This window comes from Megachile rotundata, chromosome 12, assembly GCF_050947335.1.
Source record: "Megachile rotundata isolate GNS110a chromosome 12, iyMegRotu1, whole genome shotgun sequence".
NCBI lineage: Eukaryota > Metazoa > Arthropoda > Insecta > Hymenoptera > Megachilidae > Megachile > Megachile rotundata.
The window spans coordinates 10170985-10186930 of record NC_134994.1 but is presented as its reverse complement, the minus strand read 5'-3'; the positions used below and the strand labels follow the sequence as shown (position 1 = coordinate 10186930).

Here is a 15946-nt window from a genome sequence, read left to right as displayed (position 1 = left end):
AGATCGTGTCGAAAATTTCACATATATTCGCGGTAGAGATGGGTATTGTGTTGCGGGGCTGTGCGGTCTTTTTACGCGGTGGCTGCTCGCTAAGTGATCGCTCGGTGACTGCTGGCTAAGTGATCGCTCGGTAACTGCTCGCTCGGTACGGGTACGCTTGCTAATGGCGGGGGAAAGTGACGATGTAGGGAATGTTTGATGGAATTTTTTTTCGATTTTTGGAATTTGGAGGTTGAGAGGTCAAAAATTTCGGGTTTGGGGATTTGAGAATTTGGGAATTTGGGAATTTGGAAATTTAGGACTTGGGGGATTTAGGAATTGGGGGATTTAGGAATTGGAGAATTTGGGAATTTGGGAATTTGGGAATTTGGGAATTTGGGAATTTGGGAATTTGGAAATTGGGGAATTGGGGAATTGGGGAATTTGGGAATTTGGGGATTTAGGAATTGGGGGATTTAGGAATTGGAGAATTTGGGAATTTGGGAATTTGGAAATTGGAGAATTTGGGAATTGGGAATTTAGGACTTGGGGGATTTAGGAATTGAAGGATTTAGGAATTGGGGGATTTAGGATTTGGGGAATTTGGAAATTGGAGAATTTGGGAATTTGGGAATTTGGGAAATTGGGGAATTTGGGGATTTGGGAATTTAGGACTTGAGGGGATTTAGGAATTGGGGGATTTAGGATTTGGGGAATTTGGAAATTGGAGAATTTGGGAATTTGGGAAATTGGGGAATTTGGGGATTTGGGAATTTAGGACTTGAGGGGATTTAGGAATTGGGGGATTTAGGAATTGGGGGATTTAGGAATTGGGGGATTTAGGAATTGGGGGATTTAGGAATTGGGGAATTTGGAAATTGGGGAATTGGGGAATTGGGGAATTGGGGAATTGGGGAATTTGGGAAATTGGGGAATTGTTGAATTGGGGAATTGGGGAATTGTGGATTTATGAATTTTGGAATTTGGGATTTAGGGAATTGGGGAATTGTGGATTTATGGATTTGGGAATTTAGGAATTTGGGAATTAGGGAATCAGGGAATTAGGGAATTTGGGAATTAGAGGATTAGGGAGTTCGGGAACGTAAAGAATATGAAAATTTGGAAATTTGGGAACTTACAAATTTAGACATTTAATAACTGAGAAATTAAAAAATTTCCAAATTTCACTGCCCACCAATTGCTATTTTCTCTAATAAAATCCCATAATGCACCTTCCCTATATCAATCTATAAAACCAAACTTGTCTTTCTCAGTCAAGCTTCTCATACAAAAAGCTCTATTTCCCTATCTCTCTAACTCTATATAACAAACAATATCCTGAAACGCGAAATGTTTCAGTTAATATTACGGAAATTGAAGCACGAGCCCCGCAATTAATGCCAGGGGTTATTAACTCAATTAGTCTTCCTCTGGCGTTTTTTCTCTCCTTAGTTGAGGTATTTCTAGAATTCTCGCGGGAGAAGCTTGCAACGCCGTTAAAGTATATAGTATATACGCTTTTCGCCGTCGATTTATTTCTCGTATCAGAATTATCTCATCGACTCATCGCTGGCAACCGGCTACCTCGCCGTTCTCTCACGATCGTGTTCTTGCTCGCTTTGGAACCTCTTTTGAACGCGTGCGAACGAGGTGTGTCGTTAACCACGAACGACACCCTCACCCTTACAACGAACCGGAAGCTCAGAAAACAAAATACAAGAAGTTTAACGCAGTTAATAAAATGAGGCTACCTGGGCCCTCACTCTTCTCACACGACTTCCACACCAGTCGAAAGATCTACACACTTTTTGCAATTAGTAAAATAATTATAATAACAAGTTCTCTTTTTTCTAGCTATGTAATCCAGTTTCCTATTAATGTAATAGGCATGTGTTCAGCATGTGTCTTATAATGAGTGAATAAGTTTATTCAGTCATCGAATAAATTCTTCAAGTCGGAGTTTAAGTAATAAAATATAACAGTATCAGTGTCAGGTCCGAAAGGTTAAACGTGATCATTTTTTCATCACGAGTCGTGACACTGTTCTTCCATGAAAATCCTAACACGCGTTCGAAGCTTTGGGCACGAGGATAATTACAGCCGGGTTCAGCGGGCGCAATAAATTAAGTGGACCCCGGATCACGTTCGCCTACTCGTGGAATTCACCGGATACCTCTCCTGCTTCTTTTTTCATTTTGGGCCCCTGCAAACCCGTAATTTGCCCGTTTAATCCTATCGTACCTCGACCCAGAGGCTATAGCAGCTCGGCTACTTGCTTCTGCCTCCGTGTTAAACCTGTTGTATCGTACCTTGAAATTCTTACGCAATTACGTTGCACGATCACAGCTTTTTTTACTCCTTTGTATTTCGCCATTTGTCGAATATTTGATCGGCTGCGATATTTTTAGAAGGAGGCATTTCTTCAACGTTAGGTGTATCGACAAATATTTCTAGACAGGGTTATTAGGTTAAGAATTAAGTAAGGAAAGCATGGTGATATAACGCGTGATTTAGCGGATCGGCGACTTCAAAGCACACCTGGTTACAAATTTGACGTGTAATGAACGTAGAAATCCTAACGCGTGACAAATCTGGTGCGTGGCGAACTCAACGCGTAGAATTCTTATGCACGGCTGATCTGAAGCGTGGCGAATCTAACACGTGGATCTAACGCGTAGAATTCTAATTCGTAGAAAATCTATGTAGAATTGTAACGCGTGGGGACTTGAGCGCCGATATCACTCGTGATTTAACATATGGTGCAGCGCGTGGGTTCTAACTCATGACAAATTCAATGCGTGGTGTAATGGGAAATCTAGCGTGGAGCCCTCACGTGTAGAAATAAGCAGTAAAAATCTAACACATATGTCGTGCTTGCTTCTAGAAATATCCTAGCAATGCACATTAAATTTGGTCCTAATTTCAAGTACTTAAATTTGTCAAAGTTAAACGTGTCAGTTGCACATTTCTGCGTTGAAAGTCTATCTTAGAATTCAATAGAATTCCAGTCACGTTTTTATCGCCTCAGCAGCATTGCTCGAAACATGTTGCAATTTTATTCTCTACAGAATTTCGATGTTATCGAATGATTCATAACCGGTCTTCTACAAATTCAAATAAATAAAGCTGGCACCACACTCCCAATACCCGACACTCTGGAAATCTGGTTAAAATACCTCTTGGTAATCTGAATGAAAATATTTAAGGATGATTCACGGGGTCGATTGCGTTTGCAGAGACAATCGGGTCACGCCATGAGATTCGTGTACAGTAAAAATGACGCTCGTCGCCTTCGTAACTCGAGCAATCGATAACCGAGGGAATGGAAAGTAATGGTACACGGGTAGGACAGGCTAGATGCGATATATAAAAGGACTCGAAAAGGACGCTGGTGCGTTCACCTCGGGTTATGTCTGTCTCAAGCCAGTCAGTCTGGCGACCACGTGCTTTTATGGTGTTTCGCGTCTCGCTGCCCTTATGTTGCGCCTCCCTATCTGCCCGTCTCTAGTTTTTATTCTTTACGTTTCTTCTCTTGGATATTTACGTTCGTGCCATGCTGTTTGCACTGCTCTCGATATTCTCGACAATCGGGCCACTTTGGTCTCCCAAGGAAAACTGTTGCCGATAGCAAACAAGGGTAAAATAATATGAACTTGAAAAAACTTCTTTGGATAATGGGGTTCGAAGTGGACTTATGGTCTAAGCTGATTCGAGAATATACAGGATGAGGAAGATTAAGGATGTCCGGAGAGAATTTGGAGTGGTAGCCACATTCCTAAGTTTTGCAATTTGAACTTCTTAAATTCACATATTTGGAAAGTTAACATTAGTACTTGGGTATAGAGTGTGTGGGGACTAAAGGGACTAGAGTTTGGACTAGTCTTTTGATCTTAGAGTTTGGACTAGTCATCTAGAAGTCTGGAGAGACCTCCCTAATTCCACAACTCCGTTGCTAGGATACACTGTAATAGGGAGTTCACATTGACAATAGTTCGGCCCATAAATTGATGAACCGATCACAATCCCCCGGTCTCAAGGGTACATCCCAGCAGTCGTAAAACTCAGAATTCCGTGGACTTACTGTCCCTAGGTATTGTCCAGTCCCTGGAGTGTTGCAACACTGCTTGAATTCCACATCGTTAACGTTGCTATCAGGGTCGTTAGGAACCGTGAAAGAGAGTAGCGATCGAAACGATTCTCGGAAGCGAACGCTAAGGAAGAAAATCGATCGTCCCTGTCGCACCAGCAGGCCACGAAGATCTTACTGACGTCACAAAGATGGCGACAGGCATGACGTTGAAGGCCCGACCAAGGATAATAAAAGCGTACCGCGATGCGAAGGCTCGTCAAGGTCCCCGTGGTAGCCCGATGCTCGATCGAGCAACCCTCCTGACAACACCATCTTCTGGTTTCCCATACAAACTCGAAAAGCAAGCAGCCAGTGAACGAAACGCATCGTCTATCGACCACAGGCGCCATTTGCCGGCGCCGTGCTCCGTCGCGACGCCAAGTTCACTGCGCTCCCCCTTTCGACCGAGCCGCCACCGGACTGTGTGTGTTTCCACGCACGACCGTAGCCACGTCTCACCGTTCATTCTCGATCAAAAAATTCTCTCTGTTTTCTATTTGCGAGCCTAATACACTGGCCGGACAATAATACTGTCGACCGAACTCGTCGCTGCGCCATGTGGTGTTGTAAGAGGCTCGATGGTTCCGATTGGCCTGTCACTACCATCGTTCGAGGTAACGCTTCCTTTTTGCACGTCGCTAATTTGGACGCCTCTTTCCGCTCGGCGAGCTGCATCGTCCACACCGAACCACACGCTGCTGTTGCCTTTTCGTCGACGCTTCTTTTTTTAAAGGCTTGCACGCTCCGGTCTCGTCCAACTTTTGGATCATTCGCTGACATCCACGTTTTTGGTGCTACCACACGGGAACTCTCACCTTGCAACGGCTTCTGGTCTACGCTTTTTAGCTTTAAGCCTGAATGGCGGATTTTAGGACCTTCCGATTTATTTATCGTCGCTTCATTCTTGTCTTTACAAGTGTAGACATTCTGATGTTTATTCACATCAGTTTAACATTCTGATGCTGCATTAGGAGATGCCTTTTTACCGTAGCTTTCGACCTTGTCGGGGTTTTTAGGTTAGAATGTCCTGAGTAAGTTTACGACTGAGATAGAGTATGTTTGACTAGAGGACGTTGTAGAATGTTAAGGGTGTAACGATCTTTAAAGGTTAACCTTTATGATCGCTTAATCGATACCAATTAACTTTTACTGCTTTATGAATCATTTGTCATGTCCTTAATTACAACTGATGTATGAATCATATTGTATCAGGCATGTCCTTATTTCTGGCAAGGATATTCCTGATTAAGAGATCGTTTATACCTGTTGAAACACTAAAAATTGAAAATAAACGACAAACTAGTTCCACACTACATGTCATGGCATATCCAAATTCGAATCGAAAGAGCGTGATGCGCGATAAGTATCCAACACGTACACATTTGTGGTCTATTATCGTTCCGTTTGGTCAAAGTCGTGAATCTAGGATAAGATCGACAAAGCAGCTCGAGTCTAAGACGGCAGGCTATTTTAGATACGTACGTCGGGCTCTAGGATGTAGATAGGAGCCAGATTAATCCGCGAATAGAACTCCGTGGAACTCGAAGAACGCGAATTACCGACGTTCTATCGATCCATGGAAGTGGAGGAACGCCTCGTAGGAAGAAAAAAGACAGACTATACGGCTAAAAAGTTAATGCGACTCGGTGTTCGATCTTGCGGCAAACGAAGCCTTACAGGCAACGACAGAAAACGTTTAGCTAATCGCATCGCTCGGCCGAATTGCTTATTCGATTTAATTCCACTTGTGATGCAACGGACACTGAATCTACATTCTAGATGTGATATTTCGCTTTGTCTTATGGCTGTAAGTGCTCAGGCAGTGGTATTAGAGACCTAGGACAGAAGATGTGGAGTGAGTGGATGTGACATGAGAGATTTGGGTCTAATTTTTAATTTTTGAGTTTAATAATTTATGTAAATTTATATTGGCTTATTCCAATTTTCAAGTGAGCTAATTGCAGAAATTTAATTCACAGATTCAAGGACCCAAATTCCTAGATCTTCACATTCTAAGTGTCAGTCTCTGAGGTTCCAAATTCTCAAATTCCCAGATTTCCATATCCAATATCTAGGCATTCAAATCTTCACATTACCAAGCCTCTGAGTCTGTAAATTTTCAAATTCCTAAACTCCCAAATTTGTGGACCCCCAACTCCATCCCCAACTCAACCCCCTTGATTGCTAGATCTCCAACTTACATTGCCAAAATCCCTAAATTTTCAGATCACTCATCCATGCACATTGCCAAATTCTTAAATTCCAAATTTGCTAAATGTTCAACATTCAATTCCTAAATTTCCAAGAGTTAATTCCCGCATTTCATTTCTAACTTCAAGGGTTCGAGGTGTTTTTCCCGAATGACGCATACGACGGAAATAGAGTACGTCTCTATACAAATGGTAATCGTGACTTATCGGAATTCATCGTTCATGAATAGTTCCAGCACAAAGCTTTACAATGAAATCACTCGAAGGTCGAGAATGGCAAAGTGTATTTTCGCCCGAAACATCTTTTTAAATAGTTGCATCTTATTTCGGATTTCAGTAAATCCACGATCGGTTGCCCTTCGATCTCTTTCCTCCTCTCGAGTCGTTGTTATTCAAATATTCTCGCGTAATGCATATTTCAGCGAGCCGGTGTCACGCGACGCGCTTTACAGCATTTTACAATCCCTGTTACCCTTCTTTTCCTGGAAAACGAACCTCTTGGAACCGGGTTTTAAATCGTTTTAAAACACCGGACGTCGTAAAACAAACCACCGGATTTAAACCTACATCTGGGACACTTTTGGTGGCGTCGATGACGCGCCAGAAAGGAAAGCAATGACTGTTGCATCAGTATGTCTGCACGTTCACTCTTCATTTAAGGCTGATTCACACTGTACTCATACTTTCGTTAAGACTGGAGGAACGTCACGTACTTTGATACTCGAATCACGTGCTTTCATATGTGGATATATTTATGTAACATTCTTAACTTTGATTCTAAGTCAAGATAAATCATGGAGGTATCAGAAAGTGCATTCATATGACATTTTAATTTGTGGAGTTAATTTTTTCTGGAGATGTTCTTCCTATGTAACTGCTACATTATTGGGTGATAGGTTAAAGCCAACCTCATCAGATTAACCTGACCACAGTTAACCTTGTAGTTCAATATTGGATCAACCCTCACCTAAATTCAACAAACCAGCTTCAAAATTAAATCCAAACTGTACACATGGACCGAATAAAGTTTGGGTACGTTGCACTGGACAGCATACTTGCATCTACTGAATTTATTCTTGTATATCTACTTACTGTGTATCTATTACATTGTATATCTACCGCATATTATATTGTACTTCTATTGTGAATCTGTTATAAGAATATTGTACATCCACTGATAAATATCTTCAGTGTTTCAAAAATATCTTAGCAACGTTTCAAGAATGTATTCACATGAAATTTGAATTCTTTCATGTCAAAGAATGTGTCGTACCAATTTTACCCTCAATGTTTCACATCGAATGATGTCATTTGTCCAATGAGTTTTGCGACTGTCAAGTTGACGAGAAATTGAAAACACGAGGTTTGATCGACCGTTCGAATCGCGAATTTGAGATGACTCACTCCTCGCTCATAATAATGTGACGCGCGTCATTGAGACATTAAATTGACACACTTCTGAGTATCTAGTGGTCAATTACATTGGACGTGGCCGGTTGCATCAGGCGTAATTGGATGAAGACGTATGTACCTTGAAGTCAATGTAGTCTCGAAACGCTCCTCCTACTCTACAATTTAACTCTTCAAATTCTTTAGAACGTTGGACAGAAAAACAAGGTTACATAATGAACAAAAACTTTGCTGAAACAATGGTGTGCCACGTAATTTATTCCTGGATAGCATTTAGATCTGGATGACGCGTTTTATGTACGTGAGTCACCCTTTTGTGCTAACTATTTTATAAAATACAAGTTTTGTAAAATGCAAGCTTATTCTACATAGAAGAAAATTTAATTAGAAATTCAAAATTTAAGAGTTAAGATTTGGACTTAGATTTAAGAGTTTAGAGAAGAAAATAGATTTATTAGGTAACTGATTTAGTAGATTTATCAGGTAACTGATTTAGTAGATTTATCAGGTAACTAATTACACTTCATTAGATTTAATTTCAAAGTAAAATTGATCAAAGTAAAATCTCCAAGAAGATTTGCCCAGTTATGGTAAAGTGTGAATTATGCACAAATTCGACAATCTCGCAATTGCAGAACGTGGCTCCAAATGTATATTCATAAGATGTCACCACCTTCACCCCTTTGTTCCCGTTTCAAGGTGCAAATTTTCCTAGAGAGACCGCAGTAGAATTCGTACCTGAGGAAACGCAGAGCAAAGATACGAAGACCATCATCGATTCTTGCTGACATACTCGATGTAGTGCCAGCGTGAATCCTGCCGCAAAAAATAAGCCGCGGTAAAAATAACGACTTCCGTTACGAGTCGGTGGAAGTATTTGGCACGAGAGTGACGTCATGTCCGCTGTCTGAAGACGTTGCCGTCTTCTTTCTTCGCGTCTACCATGGATACTCGATTATTTTTAACCGTCAGACGATGGCGCCACTCGTCGATTGATATCCTTCGATTGCAATTTATCTTCCATGTTTCGTTGGGATTTGCAAGTCTTCAGTTTCTTGTACGATTGGTAGTAAGCTGGGGAGACTGGTTTCTTTTTCATTTTTGGGATATTTTTAAAATTTGATCATTTTCTGTATTTGACGTTTTATGAATTTTGCTGTTATAGATTTTTGTTTTAAATTTGTTACAAATTTCTAATTTGACAAGTTCTCAGATTTATGGATTTGTGAATGTTCGAATGATACACAAATTCATAGGTCCCCAAATTTCTAGGTTTCCAAATTCCAAGGTCTTCAAATTCCAGGGTCCCCAAATTTCTAGGTTTCCAAATTCCAAGGTCTTCAAATTCCAAGGTCTCCAAATTTTAAGGTCCCCAAATTCCAAGGTCTCCAAATTCCAAGGTCCTCAAATTCCAAGGTCCCCAAATTCCAAGGTCTCCAAATTCCAAGATCCCCAAATTCCAAGGTCTCCAAATTCCAAGGTCCCCAAATTCCAAGGTCTCCAAATTCCTAGAGCCCCAAATTCCAAGGTCCCCAAATTCCAAGGTCCCCAAATTCCAAGGTCTCCAAATTCCTAGAGCCCCAAATTCCAAGGTCCCCAAATTCCCACTTCCCCAAATTTCTAGAGCCCCAAATTCCAAGGTCCCCAAATTCCCACTTCCCCGAATTCCCACTTCCCCAAATTCCAAGTCCCCCAAATTCCAAGGTCTCCAAATTCCTAGAGCCCCAAATTCCAAGGTCCCCAAATTCCCACTTCCCCAAATTTCTAGAGCCCCAAATTTCAAGGTCCCCAAATTCCCACTTCCCCAAATTTCTAGAGCCCCAAATTCCAAGGTCCCCAAATTCCCACTTCCCCAAATTTCTAGAGCCCCAAATTCCAAGGTCCCCAAATTTCCACTTCCCCAAATTTCTAGAGCCCCAAATTCCAAGGTCCCCAAATTCCCACTTCCCCAAATTCCAAGTCCCCCAAATTCCAAGGTCTCCAAATTCCTAGATCCCCAAATACCTAGACCCCAAATCCCTAAATCCCCAATCTCTAATCTCCCAAATTCCCACATCCCAAAATTCCTAACTTTCCAAATTCCACAACCCCCAAATCCCCACACCACCCAAATTTTCCCACCCCCAAATCCCTAAACTACCCAACTCCCAAGTCTCCAACCCCTCACACCCCAAATTCCTAAATACAAAAATTTCTCAGTTCACAAATCAACACCCTCCCAATCCAAAACCTCCCAAACCTTCGTCTTCACAAATTCCTACATCCCCAATTTTCAAGTAAATGTTCCAACAACTTTGCCTCAACGATCGACTCGAATTTGCGAGTGCATGATCCAATCCGCAGAAACTGGTTCGACTCGAAAGTACGTCGAGGATTTCATTCACGAATCGTGACTGGTTCGTGCTACTGTTCTCTCGTGCGGCTGAATCTGATCTATGGTGAAATCTTTATCACGTACCAGATATCGTTATCCACGTGTTTCTTTGAAAACGGACATTACAAGGTTTCTATACAGATATTCTATGTCCGCCCACAATCTATTTTTTCATGGTACGAGTTGCGTACATTCTCGATGTTTCAGACATGGGACACCGTGGGGCAAGGTGTCGTTGCGTGTTGCCGAGTATTGACATTTTTACCCTCATCGATTGCACCGGAGTCAACGACACGAATTTCAAAATAAAAGGGGAATCGACATAGTTTAATCGTTTAAAATTCAACGAATTCAGGTCGTAATTGAGTTATAAATAACTCATGTTCATCATTTTATTTTGCATTCAATTGTAATGTAGTTCGCTTGGAGTACACTGTAATTGATTCGGAATTACTGTTCGAAAGCTAATTAAACTGGGAAGCGGCAGAGAAAATCATGTTAAGTTTCATGAGAAATTGCTGTTGCGATTAGTATGACGTTATATTCACGATATCTGGAGATGTGCATAATTCATTTACAGTATTGATAACAGTAATTTGGTGATGAGTTAATTAAGTTAGAATGAGGTAATTCAAATTGCTGCGTAGTTGAATTACCATGTAAATACGCTAATATAATTATGATGTGAAGTTAATTTTGCTATACTGCATCGAGGATTTGCATATCACTGTGAGATGCTTGGTGTAAAGAACTGAAATACACGGTTAAAAGTTTATGCAAAAATTCATTAATCCTTTGCATTATGACTTATTTGTGAGATGCATCAGTTAGAACTAATTAATTGCAGCTGCAACATTGAAACAGACAAAGAAGCTTTTAAAATGTTGTGTCAGTTTGGTTAAGTAGTTTGGTTATGCATTTTAGTTATGCAATTGTTCACTATGAAAATTATAGTTGGACTTGAATTTTAAATTGACATGTAATAAAAATTCAAACTTGTCAAAATAGTGCAATTGGTTAAACATTTCCTCAAAATAAAATCTGCAAGAAACTCATATTTTTCGAACTGCATCTCTAGTTGCATATACCGAATCTTTCAGACAACTTCCTTCCAACAATCTTTTCCTCGAGGTAGTATATATCTCAGCAGAAAATTACACCGCCCGTAACCGGATAAAATCCCCAACAAATCCAAAATAACTTAAATGTCAGAGCTACACGTCGAAATATGTGGCACTCGTATTCTCTTGAACGTTCCCTTTGGAAGCAACGCTTTTAGCTTTGTTTACGCGGCAGGAAAGAGGAAAACGTTTCGAAATAGCTTACGGAAAATGGAGCAGAATGTGCTCGCGAGACGTTATCTAGCACGAAACGATGCTCGTATATAAATCGATCGAGTTCGCAAGCGCCACGATGTCTGCCGCGATGTATCGCGCTCGTTCACGGACACGTAATAACAATTACATTGCAACAACACGAGAGAGATCGAGGTCGCAGGTACATAACCAAGCCCTGGATGTGTCGATTGCCGTGTGGGCTCGATTTCAGTTATCCGGACTTTTCCTCGATGAAATTTACAGGAATTACCTTCTAGGCTGATTCGTGACTCGTGTCGCTTGAAATTTAGTGGACTGGGAATTTTATGGGTTAGGTATGGGGAGTTGGAGAATTCGAGGATTTGGAGATTTGGGGTCGGATAAGTTTGGGGGTTTGAGAATTGGGGGATTTGGAAATTTAAGCTTGTAAGAATTTGGAAGTTTGAGAATTCGGGGATTTGGAGATTTGGGGTCGTAGAAGTTTGGGGGTTTGAGAATTGGGGATTTGGAAATTTGAACTTGTAAGAATTTGGAAGTTTGAGAAGTTGGGGATTTGGAGATTTGGGGTCGTAGAAGTTTGGAGGTTTGAGAATTGGGGGATTTGGAAATTTAAGCTTGTACGAATTTGGAAGTTTGAGAAGTTGGGGATTTGGAGATTTGGGGTCGTAGAAGTTTGGGGGTTTGAGAATTGGGGGATTTGGAAATTTGAACTTGTAAGAATTTGGAAGTTTGAGAAGTTGGGGATTTGGAGATTTGGGATCGTAGAAGTTTGGGGGTTTGAGAATTGGGGGATTTGGAAATTTAAGTTTGTAGGAATTTGGAAGTTTGAGAATTCGGGGATTTGGAGATTTGGGGTTGTAGAAGTTTGGAGGTTTGAGAATTGGGGGATTTGAAAATTTAGGCTTGTAGGAATTTAGAAGTTTGAGAATTCAGGGAAATTTGATTCCACAAATAAATCCATCAAATTAACTACAATGACTTAAACGAACAAAGTTAGATAATTTCTGTTGAACAGTAATCATAGTTATATAATATCCAGAAGAGTTAGAAAGTGTATGGTTATCCGTATCGGCGTGTTCCCATGGATAAGCCTCACGCAGAACGTTGGCCAGATGAAAGGTCCTGTCGCAAGCGTGACTACGCGGTTAACGGAGAAGTCTCGACCGGTTTGTAATTAGACCGCTAATGAGTAAGGTTGCCACCCTAGCTTTTTGATCGCTTCCTTCCTCTCGCGCAATCTGTCGCAATCTGTCCCTCGAACCGCCACTGTGATGTAAGAGACCCGACTGTCCTGTTTGAACAACCGTGGAAATAAGGCCTAACGCTAGTTAACAACGTTACCTGAGATATTACCCAGAAGGAAAATTGAAGCGATGTAATTTAACTTGATTCAACTTTGCTTAATTTGCTTTAGATTACTTTGCCTCTGCTTCGTTTATTTTAGATTACTTTGACGTTCTTACCATAACTTTCGTTTTAGTTACTCTCGGTTAGTTACCTTGATATTTATTGGTTGGGGTTATCAATTTTTTGGATTAACTAGTTAATCTGAATTAGTTTGAGATTTAAGTAGGTGAGAATTTGTATTGTGGGCTTCCTAGGTTGCAGAGGACTGAATTTTCAAATTCTTAGACTGCTTATACTTTAATTTTCAGATTTTTATGAGTCGAAAGTTCCTTAAAGTCTTCAAATTCTTGAATTTGCTAGTTTTGGAATGTGCAAATTTTTGAATAGCTCAAGTGCAAATTTCCTAATTCACAAATTCACAAACTTGCAAACTTCTATGAGTCCAGATCTCTAATATCCCAAATTCTTGAATTCTCACATTTTCAAACTCTCAAACTTCTAAGATCCTGAGTCTGCACATCTCCCATTTCTCAAACTTCCAAATTCCTACAAGTTCAAATTTCCAAATCCCCAATTCTCAAATCTCTAAACTTCTACGACCCGAAATTTCCAAATCCTCGAATTCTCAAACTTCCAAATTCCTACAAGCTTAAATTTCCAAATTCCCCAATTCTCAAACCCCCAAACTTCTACAACCCCAAATCTCCAAATCCCCGAATTCTCAAACTTCCAAATTCCTACAAGCTCAAATTTCCAAATCCCCCAATTTTCAAACCCCCAAATCTCCAAATCCCCGAATTCTCCAACTCCCCATATCTCTAACCCATAAACTGCCGAGTCCACAAATATGCGGACATTCGACATATTTGAAATATCTGTTGCCATTTAATATGGACTTTAAATATCTCCGTGAACCGCAAACATAATTGCAAGTTAGATCGTTGCGATTGATCCCACGTTCATAGACTATTAAACCTTGCTCGAGGAATACAAATCCTAAGCGCAGTTGAACGATCCTTAAACAACCGATGTTAGAGGTCCATGATTAAATTATGCAAAGTAGAAGAATCTCCGACACGAAACTACCGAATCCACTCAGCGTGCTGTTCGATTTGTATAATCGGTCTCGCAAAGTGGCGAAGAGATTATGGTTAATTAGCTGACCCCTGGAACGAGGGGTTATTGCAGCCGCATTGCAGTCACGTTTCTGGGTAATAATCATTAGGCAAGCAGCGGAGGCACTGTAAACAGCGTATTCGAACAAATAGCATTAATCTTTTCCGGATTTTTGTATCAGGCTATTCCAGATGTTAGTACCATCTTGCGTTTACCTGCTTCACGGTGTATTATTTAAAACCAACAGCTGTAACTTGGCCGTAATATTCCAGATACGTTTACGACCGAAGGTACCTTTAGTTTTGTAAATTATGGGATAATATAACTTTATTGTACTATTCTGGCTTTTAAAATTTTCAAATGATCTACAATCTACTGGCTTCTAATTCTATTTCCTTCTATTACTGACTCTTGCAATTTTCACAAGACAGCAGCTCACCAAACTTTTACTTTTCAAGTTTTAATTTTAACATGTACAGTATACGAAAATTTTCCTGCGGCAGAAATATTTGTAAAGGCATGTAAGCGAATAAAATTTACCGAATGAAAGTCTTCAACTCTGGCGAAAGGGCTAACCATCCGAGTCTTCGTTAACATTCTGTCTAATTAAAATAGCGATCGTGTTCGATCATGTAACTCGCATACCGGCGTTTCGAATATTCCCCAACGTGGCGAAGTATTAAATCGTGCGCGTAAATCTTCGTTCAAGACAAGAACCGCGACAATGAGGCTGGTTCTTCGGACATTTTCGAAAGTGAAGCAAGAAAAAGGTCACTTTCGTGTCTGTCCGTAAGATCTTTCGTGGTTGTCGTTGGTGGTCGAGGGTCTTTTATAATCGTTAATTACCACCGTTGCACTTGTATCTCGTTCCCTTTCGCTCCTCGTTCGTCCCGGGTGTTGCATTTGCATCCATTGTGAGGCGATCGCGGGACAGTGGCTTCGTAATTGGCCCCTCTAACTCTACGGAGACATTAGAATTCGCTGGTTCCATGTCGAGGTGTTAGGCAACCTGGAGAAATCCGATAGCCACTTTATTTATCCGATCGAAAGGTTTCTGATGGATCCTCTTGTGAAATTACTGGATTTTTAGTTGGGCGGTGAGGCGTGTGTGGATGTAGAGATGATGTGGGGATGTGGGATGTGGGGATTTGGACATGTGGAGATTTGGGGACGTATGGATTTGGGGAGGTATGGATTTGGGGACGTGTGGATTTGGGGACGTATGGATTTGGGGACGTGGGGATTTGGGGATGTGTGGAACTGGGGATGTGGGGATTTGGACATGTGGGGATTTGGACATGTGGAGATTTGGGGACGTGTGGATTTGGGGACGTGGGGATTTAGGGACGTGTGGATTTGGGGATGTGTCGAACTGAGGATATGGAGATTTGGACATGTGGGGATTTGGGCATGTGGAGATTTGGGGACGTGTGGAATTGGGGACGTGGGGATTTGGGGATGTGTGGATTTGGGGACGTGTGGAATTGGGGACGTGGGGATTTGGGGATGTGTGGAACTGGGGATGTGGGGATTTGGACATGTGGGGATTTGGACATGTGGAGATTTGGGGACGTGTGGATTTGGGGACGTGGGGATTTAGGGACGTGTGGATTTGGGGATGTGTGGAACTGAGGATATGGAGATTTGGACATGTGGGGATTTGGACATGTGGAGATTTGGGGACGTGTGGAATTGGGGACGTGGGGATTTGGGGATGTGTGGATTTGGGGACGTGTGGAATTGGGGACGTGGGGATTTGGGGATGTGTGGAACTGAGAATGTGGGGATTTGGACATGTGGAGATTTGGGCACGTGTGGATTTTGGGACGTGTGGATTTGGTGATGTGTGGAACTGAGGATGTGGGGATTTGGACATGCGGAGATTTGGGGACGTGTGGGTTTTGGGACATGTGGATTTGTGGACGTGTGGATTTGGAAATGTGGAAATTTAAAGATGTAATAAGTTTGAGTGGTTATAGTTGTTCACATACTTACATATTAAATATAGCCCACATATGAGTACCTAAGAATGTAGACACCGAAGAACCTACCAACCCACGAATCT

General features: G+C 41.3%; 1 protein-coding gene and 1 long non-coding RNA gene across 9 annotated transcripts in view; both read left to right on the top strand.

The window, feature by feature from the left end:
- Window positions 1-15946, top strand: part of LOC100883133 (uncharacterized) — a 219695-nt gene that overhangs the window by 35003 nt on the left and 168746 nt on the right. The window lies entirely within an intron of this gene.
- LOC143265507 (uncharacterized) lies at window positions 939-14475 on the top strand. Its single transcript, XR_013040133.1, has 2 exons — window positions 939-10231; window positions 10310-14475. It is a non-coding gene; the product is annotated as an uncharacterized LOC143265507 (long non-coding RNA).